Source organism: Cyprinus carpio, chromosome A13 (genome assembly GCF_018340385.1).
Source record: "Cyprinus carpio isolate SPL01 chromosome A13, ASM1834038v1, whole genome shotgun sequence".
NCBI classification, from domain to species: Eukaryota; Metazoa; Chordata; class Actinopteri; order Cypriniformes; family Cyprinidae; genus Cyprinus; species Cyprinus carpio.
Window position 1 is genome coordinate 24,203,996 of NC_056584.1, and position 14,529 is coordinate 24,218,524.

Below are 14,529 nucleotides of genomic sequence, written 5' to 3' on the forward strand. Positions count from 1 at the left end.
AAGGGGGATGTATTGCCCGGACATGAGATAAGGACCAATCAAAATCTCCAAGGAAATATTATTACGCTATTTGTAATATTGCTCCCCAAAACGGGCTTATCAAGAGAGGTCAGACTCTTCTTACATACTGAGGTCATACTGTTGTTAAATAACACTAGCTTTAATTCCATGCACTCACATGAAGGCAACACTAGCTTGTGTTGCTGAAGGGCTAAAACAATATTCCTACCTCCCATGCTGCTTTGCGAGGGAATTATGTAACTTATAGTAAGCAATAAACACACAGAGATTTCGAATAAGCTTGCACTCCAAGAAAAGTAACTTACCAGACTTTTTTTTTAAAAACATTAGTGCAAATTTTTATGAAATTTTTGTAGTTAATTGGACATGTGATATGCGTGAAGTGTGCCATTTAATAAAAACAGTCACAGATGCTTATTTCTTCCAGAAAATAAATATCAAAATAAGACTTATTCTTTTGCTTCTTGAAATTTTGGTCTTATTTCAAAACACATCCAAAATAGAACTAAGAAAAAAGCAAATAGAGAGAAATAGAAAAATTATATTTAAAATAAAATAAAATAAAATAAAATAAAATAAAATAAAATAAATAAAGGTTTCCCAAACATCCTGTCTGTCATTGGTGAGACATAAAGATAGTTGAATTACAGAAAATATTTTATCACTGAAAAAATTACACACATCAGCTTCATCAAATGTACATGATTTAACGACACTTCAGAACTGTAGTACTCTTCCCTTAAGTGAAGGGAAGTCAGTGATTAAGCGGAGTGAACTATTAGACTGACCACAGCAGGGGTGCCATAATCTCATATTTCTAGTACACGTTAACTCATTTGTAACTGTCTTTATAAATAAGAAGAAATCTGTGGCTGAATCATTTTGTGGCTTCGAAAAACTAATTAAAACTTCATTAAATGTGAAACTAATTAACTGTTGAGGGCAAAAAATCTGACGAGTAAAAACATCAGCAGCCAAGACTCATTAGAATATCTCAGTTTCCAGGTTCGGTATCAGAATTCCCTGTCCTCTTCTTGCTGAGATATAGGAGGAATCAAGGAGGAATCAAGCTCATGTGTTCATCCTTCAGAAATCTAGAGTTTTAGAGTTTTATGAAGGTCAATTTAAGACATTTTGGTGATCTTTCTCAGTATTTTTACATTGTTTTCCACTAAATTGTTCAGAATACAGGACCTCAAGACCTCAAGACCTCAAGTAAATACATCTTGCTTTAAGGAAGCTGAAATATTTGTATTTGTGCAAAAATACTGCGGAAATTCTATGACTTTATGAATTTTTGGCTTTTTACTCCGATTTAAGATATTTGTTGGCCTAAATTGGTGGAACAGCTGAATTAGGACTTTTTATAAGACTCACAGAAACCACAGAAATAAAAGAGCTTGATGTGATTCACAAAATCCACACTGTCCGAAAAGATAACTCATTGAAACCGAGATGCATAATATTTATGAAAACACAACAATGCACACATAATATATCACCTCTCACATTGCACTTGGCAGAACAACTAAAACTAATAATAGACAGGGTTGATTGCTGTGTAAAAGTAAAAACAAACAAAAGAATAGTGTTTTGGCAACAAATAATTTCAGATGAGGTCATGAATAATAAAAAATTGTCATTTTGGGGAGGAGAAGGGTTTACATTCAAAGTCTAATGCTGGATACTGGTTCTAGCATATGTGCTGTTTTTATAAACCCTTTGTGCAAAATCAGAATCTGCCGTCTGTGTGCTCATATACTTTTGGGTGAAATTCTGCCAAGTGCCTGAAGGCCCCAGATCATCTCATTATTACCTCTAGCACCAGATGCTTATCATCTCAAGATGATAGACACTCATTTATTGTTTTCCAGCTCTGTGCAATCCTCCAGATAGTGCCGGTCCAATAGGGAGGACAGAGAGTGTGACAGCCACTGATGGAGAGGACCAATAATATCACAGCCCTGTTTTCACAATCCAATCAACACACCATGGATAAAATCAAGTCATTATATTTCTCTGAAAATTCAGTTTCAGTCAGAAATACATCACATTAAATGTGATGTGAGCGTCATATGATTGTGAATACTGGCTAGGCTGTGAATGTTTGCTTCAGTATGTTGCAAGCATAATGCAAAGATTGCAAATCAAATCCAGAGAATCTTGCAATGCAATTAAACTAACCATGAGGACGTTTTCTCTCTCACCCAGCAGTATGATATGACTTTGTCAATTTATTTCTGTAAAAAGTTGTTTATATAGCTTTAATGTAACCTGAAACAACATCAAATCAACACCCAAGACATTTTCCCAGACTTACATTAAAGGAAAAGTTTCCCCCAAAATGAAAATTAGTAGAAAATGTACCCACCCTCAGGCCATTCAATATGCAGTTTAGTGTGTTTCCTCATGGGGACAGATTTAAAGAAATTTAGAATTACATCACTTGCTCACCAATGGATCCAATGGGTGCTGTCAGAATGAGAGTCCAAACATCTGATAAAAAACATCACAATAATTCACAAGTAATCCAAACAACAACATCAAATCCATTCCCTATTATCCTCTCACATCAAAGTCCAATCCAAAATTTTGTACTATTTTTACTTCACAAACACTGCTTGATCTGTGCACATTTTTTTCCTCCGGATTTTCACTGTAGAAATTGATATTATGGATAGAGCACTTGTATTTTAAGGTGGGCTCCATTTATCTGGTTCTAACTGGTTTGTAAGTGCTTAGCACACATGGAACTTGTACTGAAAAGTCCAGATCTGTGTTCTGTTGAGTTTTTATTGATACTGGGGAATGTGATATATTATTTTCACATTCCAAGATGACAATGCCAGCATTCATCAGGCTCAAATTGTGAAAGAGTGATTCAGTGAGCATGCAACATCATTTTCACACATGGACTGGCCACCACAGAGTCCAGAGTCAGACCTTTACCCCAATGAGAATCTTTGGGATGTGCTGGAGAAGACTAACCCATCATCAATACAAGATTCTGGAAAAAAATTAGTGCAACTCTGGACGGGAATAAATGTTGTGACATTGCAGAAGCATATCGAAATGATGCCACAGCGAATGCGTGCCATAATCAAAGCTAAAGGCAGTCCAATGAAGTGTGTGACTTTTTTTTTTTAGACGGGCAGTGTGTATATATTTCTGAAGCCAGTAGGGCAGATGTGCAGAGAGAAAATGTGCCCACTTACCCAGGTTTTCCAGATCCAGATCCAGGGCAATGGCATTCTTGTCACAAGGATTTGTTCTGTTCTTAGAATGGGTCTGGAAGAGAAATGGCAGCATAAACAAGGTTACAGCGAGCTCCAGCTCAACAGCCTGGATTTTACGATCTACTTTCCAATGCTGCATCTCCTTTTAATGAATTCCCATAAATGTACAGCTCTCTGTATCAAGATATCTGCATATAATAGCCTCCATAGCCCCTTCTTGAATCCTGCCAGGGATACTGTCAGTAATGTTGCAGGAGATAATTCAGAAACATGAAACAACTATTTTGTACGGGCATGACAAGATAAGCAGCTGTGATTAATAGGTATGAGATGCCAGCAACAACAAATGTCTGGTATTCAAAACTGAGTCTGCTTAAAAAGAGAGAGGCAGACTTACTAAGAGAGGATAAGAAACAAATGAGACCTTTGTTGGTCTGAACCCAGAGGAGACTTTTAATGACTTCATTTGAATTTCTTATCAAGTGAGTTATCTTAAGTTAAACTAATGAAAAGTTGCAACGCTGGATGTGGCGTGTGTCCTCACTTTGCCTCTGAAAAAAAAAAAGAAAAGAAAAAAAAAACCTGTTAGACACTTTAGCTTGAATGATAGATTGACTTTTTAAATCACCATTGCTATCAATGTATTTAATCTACATTTATGAATATTGCAGATGTTTTTAATTCAAAGTGACTTGCGCTTCTTTCAAGGTGTACATTTGACACTTTTTGCATTCCCTGGGAATTTAACCTTGGCATTGTTAGCTAAATGCTTAAATGTTTGTTATTTAATCATTTTAATATTTAATAACATAACTCCTCAGTTTTGTGTAATTGCTAACAGACACCATGGCTGTATTTATTTGATCAAAAATACATAAAAAATTGTTATATTGTAAAATATTATTACAATTTTAAATAGCATGTTTTTATTATAATATCATTTAAAATATAATTTATTCCTGTGACACAAAGCTGAATTTTCAACATCATTACTCGTATGCAGATTTGCTAAAAACATCACAATAATACACAAGTAATCCACACCACTCTGAAATCGGTGTGTTAGTAAAAATAGAAAAAAAAAAAAAAGCATAATTAATATGTTTTTAATGCGGTGTTTTTACTGTTACTTTTGATACATTTAATGCATCCTTGGTTTATAAAAGCATCAATTTATTGAATTTTTTTTTTTTTTTAAATAATGATAAATCTCAATGACCCCAAATATATAATGACATAAACGAATGCCAAATTAAGGAATTATAATTACTGGAAAATATAACTGAAGAAATAAATTTACCTGGCCTCCATGGCACAAAATGACCCATTATAAACACATAATGTAATAAAGAGAATTTAATAAATCAATACTTTTATTTGCATTAAACTGATCAAATGTGACAGTACAGATATTTATAATGGTAAAAATGATTTTCAGTGAATCCTGTTCTTTTGAACTTTGAATTCATCAAATAATCCTGGTGGGGAAAAAACAGCTTCTACAAAAATATTAAGCAGACAACTGGTTTCAATAGTGATTATAATGCAAAATGTATTTTTTTTTTTTTTAGAAAATCAGCATATTAGAATGATTTCTGAAGGATCATGTGACACTGAAGAGTAACAATGCTGAAAATTCAGCTTTGCATTACAGGAATAAATTAAATTTTAAAATATATTCAAATAGAAAACAGATATTTGAAATTGTAATAATATTTCACAGTATTACCATTTTAACTGTATTTTTGAACATACAAATGCAGCCTTGACTTCTTTCAAAAAAAAAAAACTTCTTAATGGTAGCATACACTACCAAACACTTTTACACAAAAATGGATTAAATATCTAAAATTCTCATGTTTATCTCAGTGATAACTCAATACCATGTTGACGAGGTCATGTGACAGTATCATACTACTATTAGGCAGCTAGCTAAGTTCATCATTTGCTTGATGAAAATAATTTTAAAGTTAAGTTATTAAAAGTTAATTAAAAAAGCCAGATTCAGTTCAGCCAGTTGAAGAAAAACACTTTAAATGGGTGGCACTTGGCCAGAACAAGCTTGAATAAGCATCAGATGTTTTGCAGCATATCAAAAGTAAGGCAACTCAATACTCTAAGGTTCCTGAAAGGATGGCGTGAGCACAGTGTTCATTGCCTTATGTTCTCTTTTGGCCTCTCTTACTAACCAAGGCTGGAATCAATTAGCCGTTAACACATTGGCTGTTTAACATTAATTGACTGGGTCTGAGATGGGCTGAGTGCTTCTTGATTAGTTTTTAAATGCTTGGATGATATTAGACCACGTATCCAGGGGGATCATATACCAATTTAAACACGCAGTCATTACTTTGCCTGCTTTTCCCCAAATAAATACGATAAAATGATTAATTGTGGGTCTTTTCTCACCAAGGTCGGTGTTGTGCAGGTGGAACACTTGCAACAAGACAGACTGATTTTCCATTGCCTGAGTGGAACCAAAGGCCATTTCTTGCCAAATTATTAAGACTTTAAAGGTGGTCGATGCATCAGAGTGAGCCGGCCTCCTTTTAACCTTGTTACACTGCATGACCTGAGACAGCCTTTAATTGAAAACAAGCTAAAAAAAAGTTTGTCATCACAAATCAAATTTGACGCAGAGCACCACAGGTTTGGAAAACTACATCTTAACACCCAAAGCCTGAGATGTGTACCTTTGGATCCCTTAAATGAAGTCAGCATGACCCAGGAACAAGATTAAATAGTTTAGATGACCCCTCTTAGAGGAGTACAGGTGGCACAGCACAGCTATATTTCAACTATATACATTACCGGTCAAAAATTTGGAATAATTGAGATTTTTTTGATGTTTGCAAAATAATTCTCTTACAGTATGTTTCTTAAGGCTGCATTTATTGGATAAAAAATACAGTAAAAGTGAAATTAATATTATAATATAAAATATCTGTTTTCTATATTAAAATATAATGAATTATAATATAATTTATTCCTTTATCTATCTTACTGAATAAAAGATTAATATATATATATATTTCTCTTTTAAAAAAAAATCTATATTACTTACTACAAACTTTTAAATAATAGCGTATTGCAATTTCCACAACAATATTAAGCAACTGTTTTCAACATTGACAATAAGAAATGTTGTGAAAATGTACTTTTAAAATGCAAGCTTGCTGAACAAAAGAGACTTTTCAAAAACATTCAAAACATCATAATTATTCCAAACTTTCGACCGGTATTTACAGTTTCATGGAGTTCATACATCTTAAACCTGGAAATAGTAGATTGGATAATTGAACCAAAGATTTTATGGCATAAATGAAGTAATATTTCATGATTTTCCAATAAAAACTCTCTCAAACAGTGCTGGATCTGGTTTTGCCATTGCCACATATAAACCCACAATGTCAATAAACACATAATGTCAACAGTATGTTGAATGTGTGTATATATGGAAGGGCAACAGCAGAATAAATCACCCAAACTAGATGGGTCTAATCCTACTATTACCAGATCGGTGTTGACCTTGTTCACAGATGGAGGCCTGTGTATTCAATGTCTGTGCTTGTTCTCTTTCCAGGAAACAATATGTGGTGACGTTGCCAACAGCCAGTGATAAAGTGGGCTATCAAACCCAGTGGGCTTCTACACTGGTTTGGAAATCTCTTTCTCTGTGTACATTTCCCTTTCTGGTGAAGGAAGCAGATGCTTGGACACATAATGATCATGCTATGACAAGCGTGTCTCTATAGGTCAGAGGAATGAGGACAGCGTCCTGTCTGGGTCAGTACAACAAAATCCATTTTGTAGTTTCAAACCCTTCGTACATTCTTCTGTGGAAGGACAAATAGAATCATGTTCCATATAACAAAACAGGACTGTGATTTATACCAATAAACAAAAAAACAAAACAAAAAAAAACCAAACAAACAAACAAAAAATGTCTAAATCTTCTGAAGCCATACAGTACCTTTAAGAGGAACAGGCAGAAAAACAAAAAGGATAGTAAAACAACAGTAATAATGTGAAATATTATTACAGTTTTAAATAACTCTTTTCTACCTAAATATATTTTAAAATGTTATTTATTCCTGTGATGCAAAGCTGACTTTTTAGCGTTATTATACAGTCTTCATTGTCACATGATCCTTCAGAAATCATTCTTATATGGTGATTTACTGTTCAAGAAGCTTTATTACTATCAATGTTGAAAACTTTATAATATTTTTGTGGATTCTTAGAACAGAAAGTTCAAAAGAACACAATTTATTTAAAATAGTAATATTTTGTATCATTATAAATGACTTTGCTGCCTTTATATTATTTAACATATGCTTGATGAATAAAAGGAGAAAGAAAAAAGAACATTAGTGTACTTTTATGATACTTGAGAACATGAAGCTGAATAAATGGTCACATTTTTTTTTATTTTTTTTCTGTTCTTACTATTCCTTTTAGTACAAACTGTATCCATAGAAATAAGTTCTGTAAGTGGACATCAGTGTTCTGGACAGTTTCTGAAAGGAGAAAATAGGACAAATGATGAGTATTCAGAACGGGAATGGGAAGACTTAAAAAAAAAAAATGATAGCATGACACATACAGATTAACTAATCCTCATGATACTTCAGGTTAAAAATCCGGTTCACAAAACCCTTCACAGCTGACTTTGTTAATTTGTTCACTAGGAAGAAAAAAAAAAAAAAAAAAAAAAAAACTAACTTTTTTTATTACAAGGCACTCAACACTATTGATATGTGCATTTCTCCTGCCTCCAGGGACCTATGTGATGTAGTAATTGAGCAATTGACAAGGAGCTTGTGACCAGTTGCCATGGCAAAAGAAACCAAACACAAAAAATAAACATGACCAACACAGCAAATAAGGCTTTCCCCTGCTCGTTTATCTATCTACAGGTCAATACAATAACGACACCAGGAAACACCACGGTCGACAATCTCATCACTCACTCCAAACCTCAGAGAGAAACAGAACATTGAGAGATGCAATTACCCAGCACTCCGTCTCAATAGGGCACCGCCACTTCACTGGACCACACTCCAAACAGAATAAACATTTGATTTGTTTGTTGAACATGACTCTAGTGGTCCTCGCTGTTAAATGGAGCAGTCTGAACTGCCTATGAGACACTGAGGCCAATTTTCCCAGCCTCAGCCTTCAAATCAGAAAACAGATCGGTTTTCTCCTGATTGGTTGGCATTCAGAAAAGAAGGTTTATTGGGCTGCATGCTGTGAATACACAGAACATGTCAGACACTTCAGGAAAATAGATGGGCTTTCCACTGCCCTATTAAAAGGAATAAAGGATAAGTTTAAGAGTTCACACAAATGAAATGCTACCATTATTTACTCAACCTTGTTGTTTCAAACTCATATGCAGTTATTGTTTTCCTTTGGAACAAAAAAAGGATATTTTTTTGAGAATATTTGAGGAAACACTTTTCCAATAACAGGTCATAGTGGCCATGTCTATCAAGCTCTGAAAAACACTAGAAACCCAACAAACAAGTTTGCGAAGACCCAGAACATCCTAGCAACTTCATAGCAACACCCTTAGAAACCACCCAAAATACCTTAGCAACTCCCTAACCAGATCACCAATTGCTTAGCAAATGTCCAAAACACCATTTCAACCACACAGTATATATATATATAGTCTTCCGAACCCATTTGATAGTTTAGTAAAAAGAGCATTGTGTTGTCTCACCTATATCCCTGTACTGGCTTGTACTCCTCTGAGCAACTATAGCATGTTGGTGCTTCTCATATTATGTCCTGTATATCTAGGATTTTTTGGAAAACTTGTTTTATTATTTTGGAAAAAAGCGCCTGGAAAATGAATAGATGTAAGGGAGAGATTGAAATATAAGCCATTATTCACTGAAAATGTTGTCTTCCATTAAGGTTCACAAATCTTATTCTTCAGTCCAGATATCCATTTCACGAGTTCACCTGCCCATTCAATCCTGGCAGGTAATGGTAAATAAACTTGGCTTGCTTTCCATGAAGGAGGCTCGAAACCCGAGGCTTGGCTTGAGCTCAGAGTAAGAACCCACCCTATAATGAAACAGTATGGAGAAAAAAGAGAAAGAATTAGAGGAGGAGAAGGGGTGGTGGAGAGATGCTGGAAGAATTGCCACTGGAACGGAGCAATGACTGCTGCTTATATACATTCGTAGCAATGATTGACAGGACTGGATGATTAGGCTCCTCCCAAAACATGCGCCTATTAAATTGACAGTGATGTCATTGGTAGCCAATCAAATTGCTTCAGTGGGAGCCATGTGACATAATGCGTTTAGTATTTGAGATTTTCAGTGAAATATGTCTGAAATTTCACCCTTTTCTCACACAAAGCTATCATATGACGCCCATATGACTTATCATATTAGTATGGTCTACTTTTATTGTCTTTTTTGTTGTTGTTGTTGTTGTTCATTTTGGAGCTTGACATAATTTCTTGTATAAAAAGTAAAAAAAAAAAAAAAAAAAAGATTCTTAAAAGTTAACAGTTAAATAACAATGATAAAAAAAAAAATAAATAAAAAAAAAAATAAAAACAGCATACATCACAAGGACAATGATGGAGTTATTATTGACAGAATGTTCATTTTTGGATGAACTGTTCCTTTAAGAGACTATTGTCTGGAAGAAGTTAGCTTGACCCAGCCTCAAGCTCTTCTGTATTCAGTGCTGGAGATTCAGCTCACTGTACGAGACTTAGTCTTGCTCATTTTTTCTAGTGCCAATTAAAATGAAAGAGTAGCCCTGGACAGTCCTCCACACTTGTGTTCCATCTCCCTTTCCACCTTTTTATTGTTTCCCGGCACTCTCATTCATTGAGCAGATGAATAAATGGAGAAGGGAGAGTGTCTTTCTGGTTTCCAATGTGCAAACGCCTCATTTGTGTAATTGTGTCATGCTTGCATTAGCTTCAGGTGCCTAATTGCTCTTATTTAATATTGCAGTGGGTGCTCGTTTCCTCACAGCGATGGACGCTAGTCCTTTCGACTGACCTTGGGAAGGACGGAAAAAGAGAAAGACATTGATAAGAAACTTTTAAAGCCCGGATGTACAAATACAGAGAAATGACAAATAGAGACTTGTTCAATTTGTCAACTTGGAGCTTCTAAGAGTGAGTCCATTTTTTGAGTGATACTTTACCATCGAGACAACAATGCAACTCGCGCAATTCCAAGTACATATCACCCTTATCAGTGCACAGCTGAGAGGATGTGGGCGATAAAGTCAAGGGTGGTTACGGTGGAGTACAGACCAACACGCTGAGGATTCATCAGAAGTCTTCGGCAGAAATGAGCTGCTGCCTGACTCTCTGTGAGCAAAATAAAGAAGCAGTCAAGTGTTTCCTCGAAAATTGAGTGCTGAGAGAGCAAGTATATATCAGTTTATCAGAAGGCTAACGAAGCTAATACATGCTCCATTATTAAGACTGTGTGACCTGAGGGGCTTTTGTTAAACAAACTGAGATGACATGAACGAAGAGGATTAGAATAATTAACATAAATGACTCTGCAAAAATGAATAAATCTGCAAAAGACCCTCCACAAAAATGTTTCATTGTTCTCACTACTAGATCTGCACCTGTAGCTTATAGCAAATGACTTTTAAGCAGGTATCTGCCAGAAAACATCACCATTTAGTTCTTAATTTATCCATATTTATATCATAATCATCAAAAAATAAAAATAAAAATAAAATCAGGAGTTGATAAATGTGCATACTGTTCACTTAAAGTAAATAATAATAATAATAATAATAATAATAATAATAATAATTATTATTATTATTATTATTATTATTATTATTATTATTTTAAGGATTTACTTTTGAAACAGATATCATTCAGAAATATTTTAAATAATTACAAAAAAACAAACAAACAACAACAAAAACAAAAACCAATAAAAACAAACAAACAAACAAAATAATAATAATAATAACACATTGGAATAAACATGAAATTTTGAAGTAGAAAGACAAAAAAATAAATAAGTCGAAATCATCAAATACAAACTAAGGGTATGTTTACACAACAATAATGTACTAAAAGTGGAAATGTTTTTACTTTTAATTTTTAAAAGGTTTTGTGTTGCAGATGGTAATGTTGTCAAAATGATCCCCTTCCAGACAGATCTGCAAAAACAACTAAAATCGCTGTATTATGCATGCCAGGCCAGTAGTTGGCAACGTCACTTTGTAAAGAAACTCTACACATAATATGCATGTGCGTGACATCACAGTTTTTACAAGTTCACGCTTTTGTAGTTTACACATAGATGAAATTGGTATCTTTTTCAAAAACTTGCACTTCGAAACCCATTTTCAGAAGTTTGTGTTTTCCCCCAAAACACTGTTGTTGTGTAAATAAATGAAATGAAAAATTAAATATTTTTTAGCTAACCCCTTAATCAGAATGCAATCTTGCTCTAATATCAAATATTAAAATGTAGAACTCACATTTACTATATTTTACTCTATGTTTGTGTGCATCTTAAGGAATATATTTTTTAAAGCAGTTGTCTAAGCCTAAAATTCCATGTGACTGATTATTCTATATAGAAAAAAATAACATTTATATCTCATTGTTAAGAGCCTTCCAACAATGTAATGTAATGAAATATAAAGTCATATAAAGCTGATGGCCATCAACACAGAAACATGCTTGTTGTCCAAATAATGGTGTAGTTATGTTATTGTGTGCGGATTCCTTTTTTATTTTTGTAGTTATGGTATCTACCAGCAGGGTTTAACTGGATAATGCTAACTAGCCAATCTCTGAGTTCATGGATACAGCAGGCCTGTCACCTGACACTTCACTGTCACATGACATCATGCACCTGCCATGTTTGAAGGATAAAGTGTAGGTGAGTGTTTGATTCAGCAACTTGATTTTCAGCTCAAGACATCCTAAATCTCAAGCATGTGTAATCTATGATAAACATACGAACAAATGTTGCTGACATTGTGCAATTATGTAACCTAGTATTTTATTGCTGCAATTGTTGTTAATGAGTTTTTGGGGAGTACAATAATTGGAGCTTCATGTGGTTCTTTTAGAAATGATTAAGGCACAATCAAATGAGTTTTGTGTGACCTGTCATTGTTTTGATAGATTTTATTTTTGGCTGGCAGTGTATACACATAAATAGGACTCAACTTTTGATTCATTCAGGGATCCCACTCATAATCTCAAGTCATTTGTTTGTGAATTGGACTATGTTGGTTGCTCTGTATGTTTTTGATTTGCTTAAAGATGAACTATAAGAACCCATAAGAGTCATTAGTTCATAAATCAGACTAATCTCAAGCGCTGCATGTTTTTGATTCACTAAAAAGAACCAGAAAGAGTCATTTGCTTATGAATTGGACTATGCTGCTTGCTCTATATGGTTTTAATTTACTAAAAGACGTCTTGTAAGAATCAGGTTGCTTGTGAAGCAGGCTAGGCTACTCTGGTTGTGTGATATGCTTTTGATTCATTAAAAATAACTGGTTCATAAGAGTCATTTGCTTGTGAATCCGACTAGACTGTGTTCAGTGTTTGTCTCTGATTCACTCAAAAGAACGGGAGACATACTGGATATTAAGAGTTACGTGAAGTACCATTATTTTGAGGTACATATTCGTTTTATCCCAGCAAATTAAATTTGGACGGCAAACATACAACTTGTTTAGATTATTACCTTTCTTTTGCCATGACACTGTAGCGAACCAGTGCACAAAACTCGAGTAACTGAATAATACGCATGACCTATTTGAGTGTGACGTATTTGAGTTCATTTTTGACTTTTGATGGCCGACCTAATTAAATCTCTGCATATATAGTTTCTCTTTGGCTTAACTTTGTTTTCAACTCATCTGAGAAGATGGCATTCCCAAGAAAGAGCTAAAAAAATCAGAGCCCATGTCAATCAAAGTCTGTCAAATACTGGTGTTTTTAATCTCAGTCAGCGCTCTGCTGGTCATCGGTCAGACTGTTGAAGGAGAGGAGTGTGTTTTGTTGTTTCGTTTCCTCATTAGCAGGCCGAGCTGTGATTGAGTCTGGCTGCAGGATGGAAGATTCATTCAGACAGAGACAAAAGGGTCTGCCAGTGTTTGATCTTATTGATTTATTTCAAAAGGATCTCAGAGTATCTGTATAATACAACACTGACTTGAATGTAAACACGCACATTCAGGGAATGCAAACACTTGCAAGGAAACTGAGTGAACACAAATACATTTTTAGCTAAATATCTCAAGGAAACTCCAGTTTGGTTACTCACATGAATCAGAATCTTATTTTATGTTCAGCAGAAGAAAGTAACTTGTATAGGTTTGGAACAATTTAAGGGTGAGTAAATGCTGATGCCTAAATCAGATGTGCCTCAGAACATAATGCACATTTTTGGATGTATAGTCCATTTATCATTTCTATATAGCAGATATGCCTTTTATGATTTATGAAATGCAGCCATTTCACTTCATGCACATTTTCATTTATAAAGTTCACACTAGTCATATTGATTTCAAAGACTCACCACTGCATTAAAATTTTAGATTTATTCATCAGGATGTCCATATTCTCTCTCGCTCTTACTTAGAAACAATCAACAAAGCATTATGTTATCTTTAGCATTATTAATCTTTCTTGCTGTTTCTGAGGTTTTTATTTTATTTTTTTTATTTAGAATGTGCTTAATTTGTCGTGCCAATAATTGCATATTTGCATTGCCAAAGCATCTGCATTGGTGCAATTAATGCATATAAAATGAGGAAAATAAACAATATACAAAGCAATTTAAAATCTCTCTCTCTCTCTCTCTCTCTCTCTCTCTCTCTGTGATTCAAACACATAATCAAACGATTACAAATGATCACATTTTATAATTGGCCTGAGAACTTCAAAATGCAAGTGCAAGTCCAAAAAGAGAACTTAATAAGATATGGACACTTAACTAGAGCCAAATAAGACATCGATTTCCTTGACAAGAAAAGTCTGGCCACAGAAATATCTTTTACATTCCAATTACAATAAAAGTGAAATGATGTAGTGCACTAAAAGGTGATGGATTTACAGAGATTATCTAGTGGGGAATAATATTCATTTTAGAAAGCAGTGAAATTCCTTCTGAACTGATTCAGATTTATCTCAGAAATATGACTCGAGCAGATACTGATCTCACGGCGCCGCTGTTTTTCTTTGCCTGTTATGATGATAACGGGAGCACGCATGACGTCTCTGGGC

The 14,529-nt window shown here is 34.4% G+C and overlaps 2 long non-coding RNA genes across 2 annotated transcripts; both read right to left on the minus strand.

Moving 5' to 3' along the window:
• Positions 1–1,295: 1,295 nt before the first annotated feature.
• Positions 1,296–3,988, minus strand: LOC122147346. The gene is made up of 4 exons (XR_006161586.1): positions 3,655–3,988; positions 3,237–3,309; positions 2,476–2,517; positions 1,296–1,985 (listed from the first exon to the last, which is right to left on the minus strand). It is a non-coding gene; the product is annotated as an uncharacterized LOC122147346 (long non-coding RNA).
• Positions 3,989–7,673: 3,685 nt separating this feature from the next.
• On the minus strand, positions 7,674–9,661 carry LOC122147347. The gene is made up of 3 exons (XR_006161587.1): positions 9,163–9,661; positions 8,989–9,064; positions 7,674–7,777 (listed from the first exon to the last, which is right to left on the minus strand). It is a non-coding gene; the product is annotated as an uncharacterized LOC122147347 (long non-coding RNA).
• Positions 9,662–14,529: the final 4,868 nt, after the last annotated feature.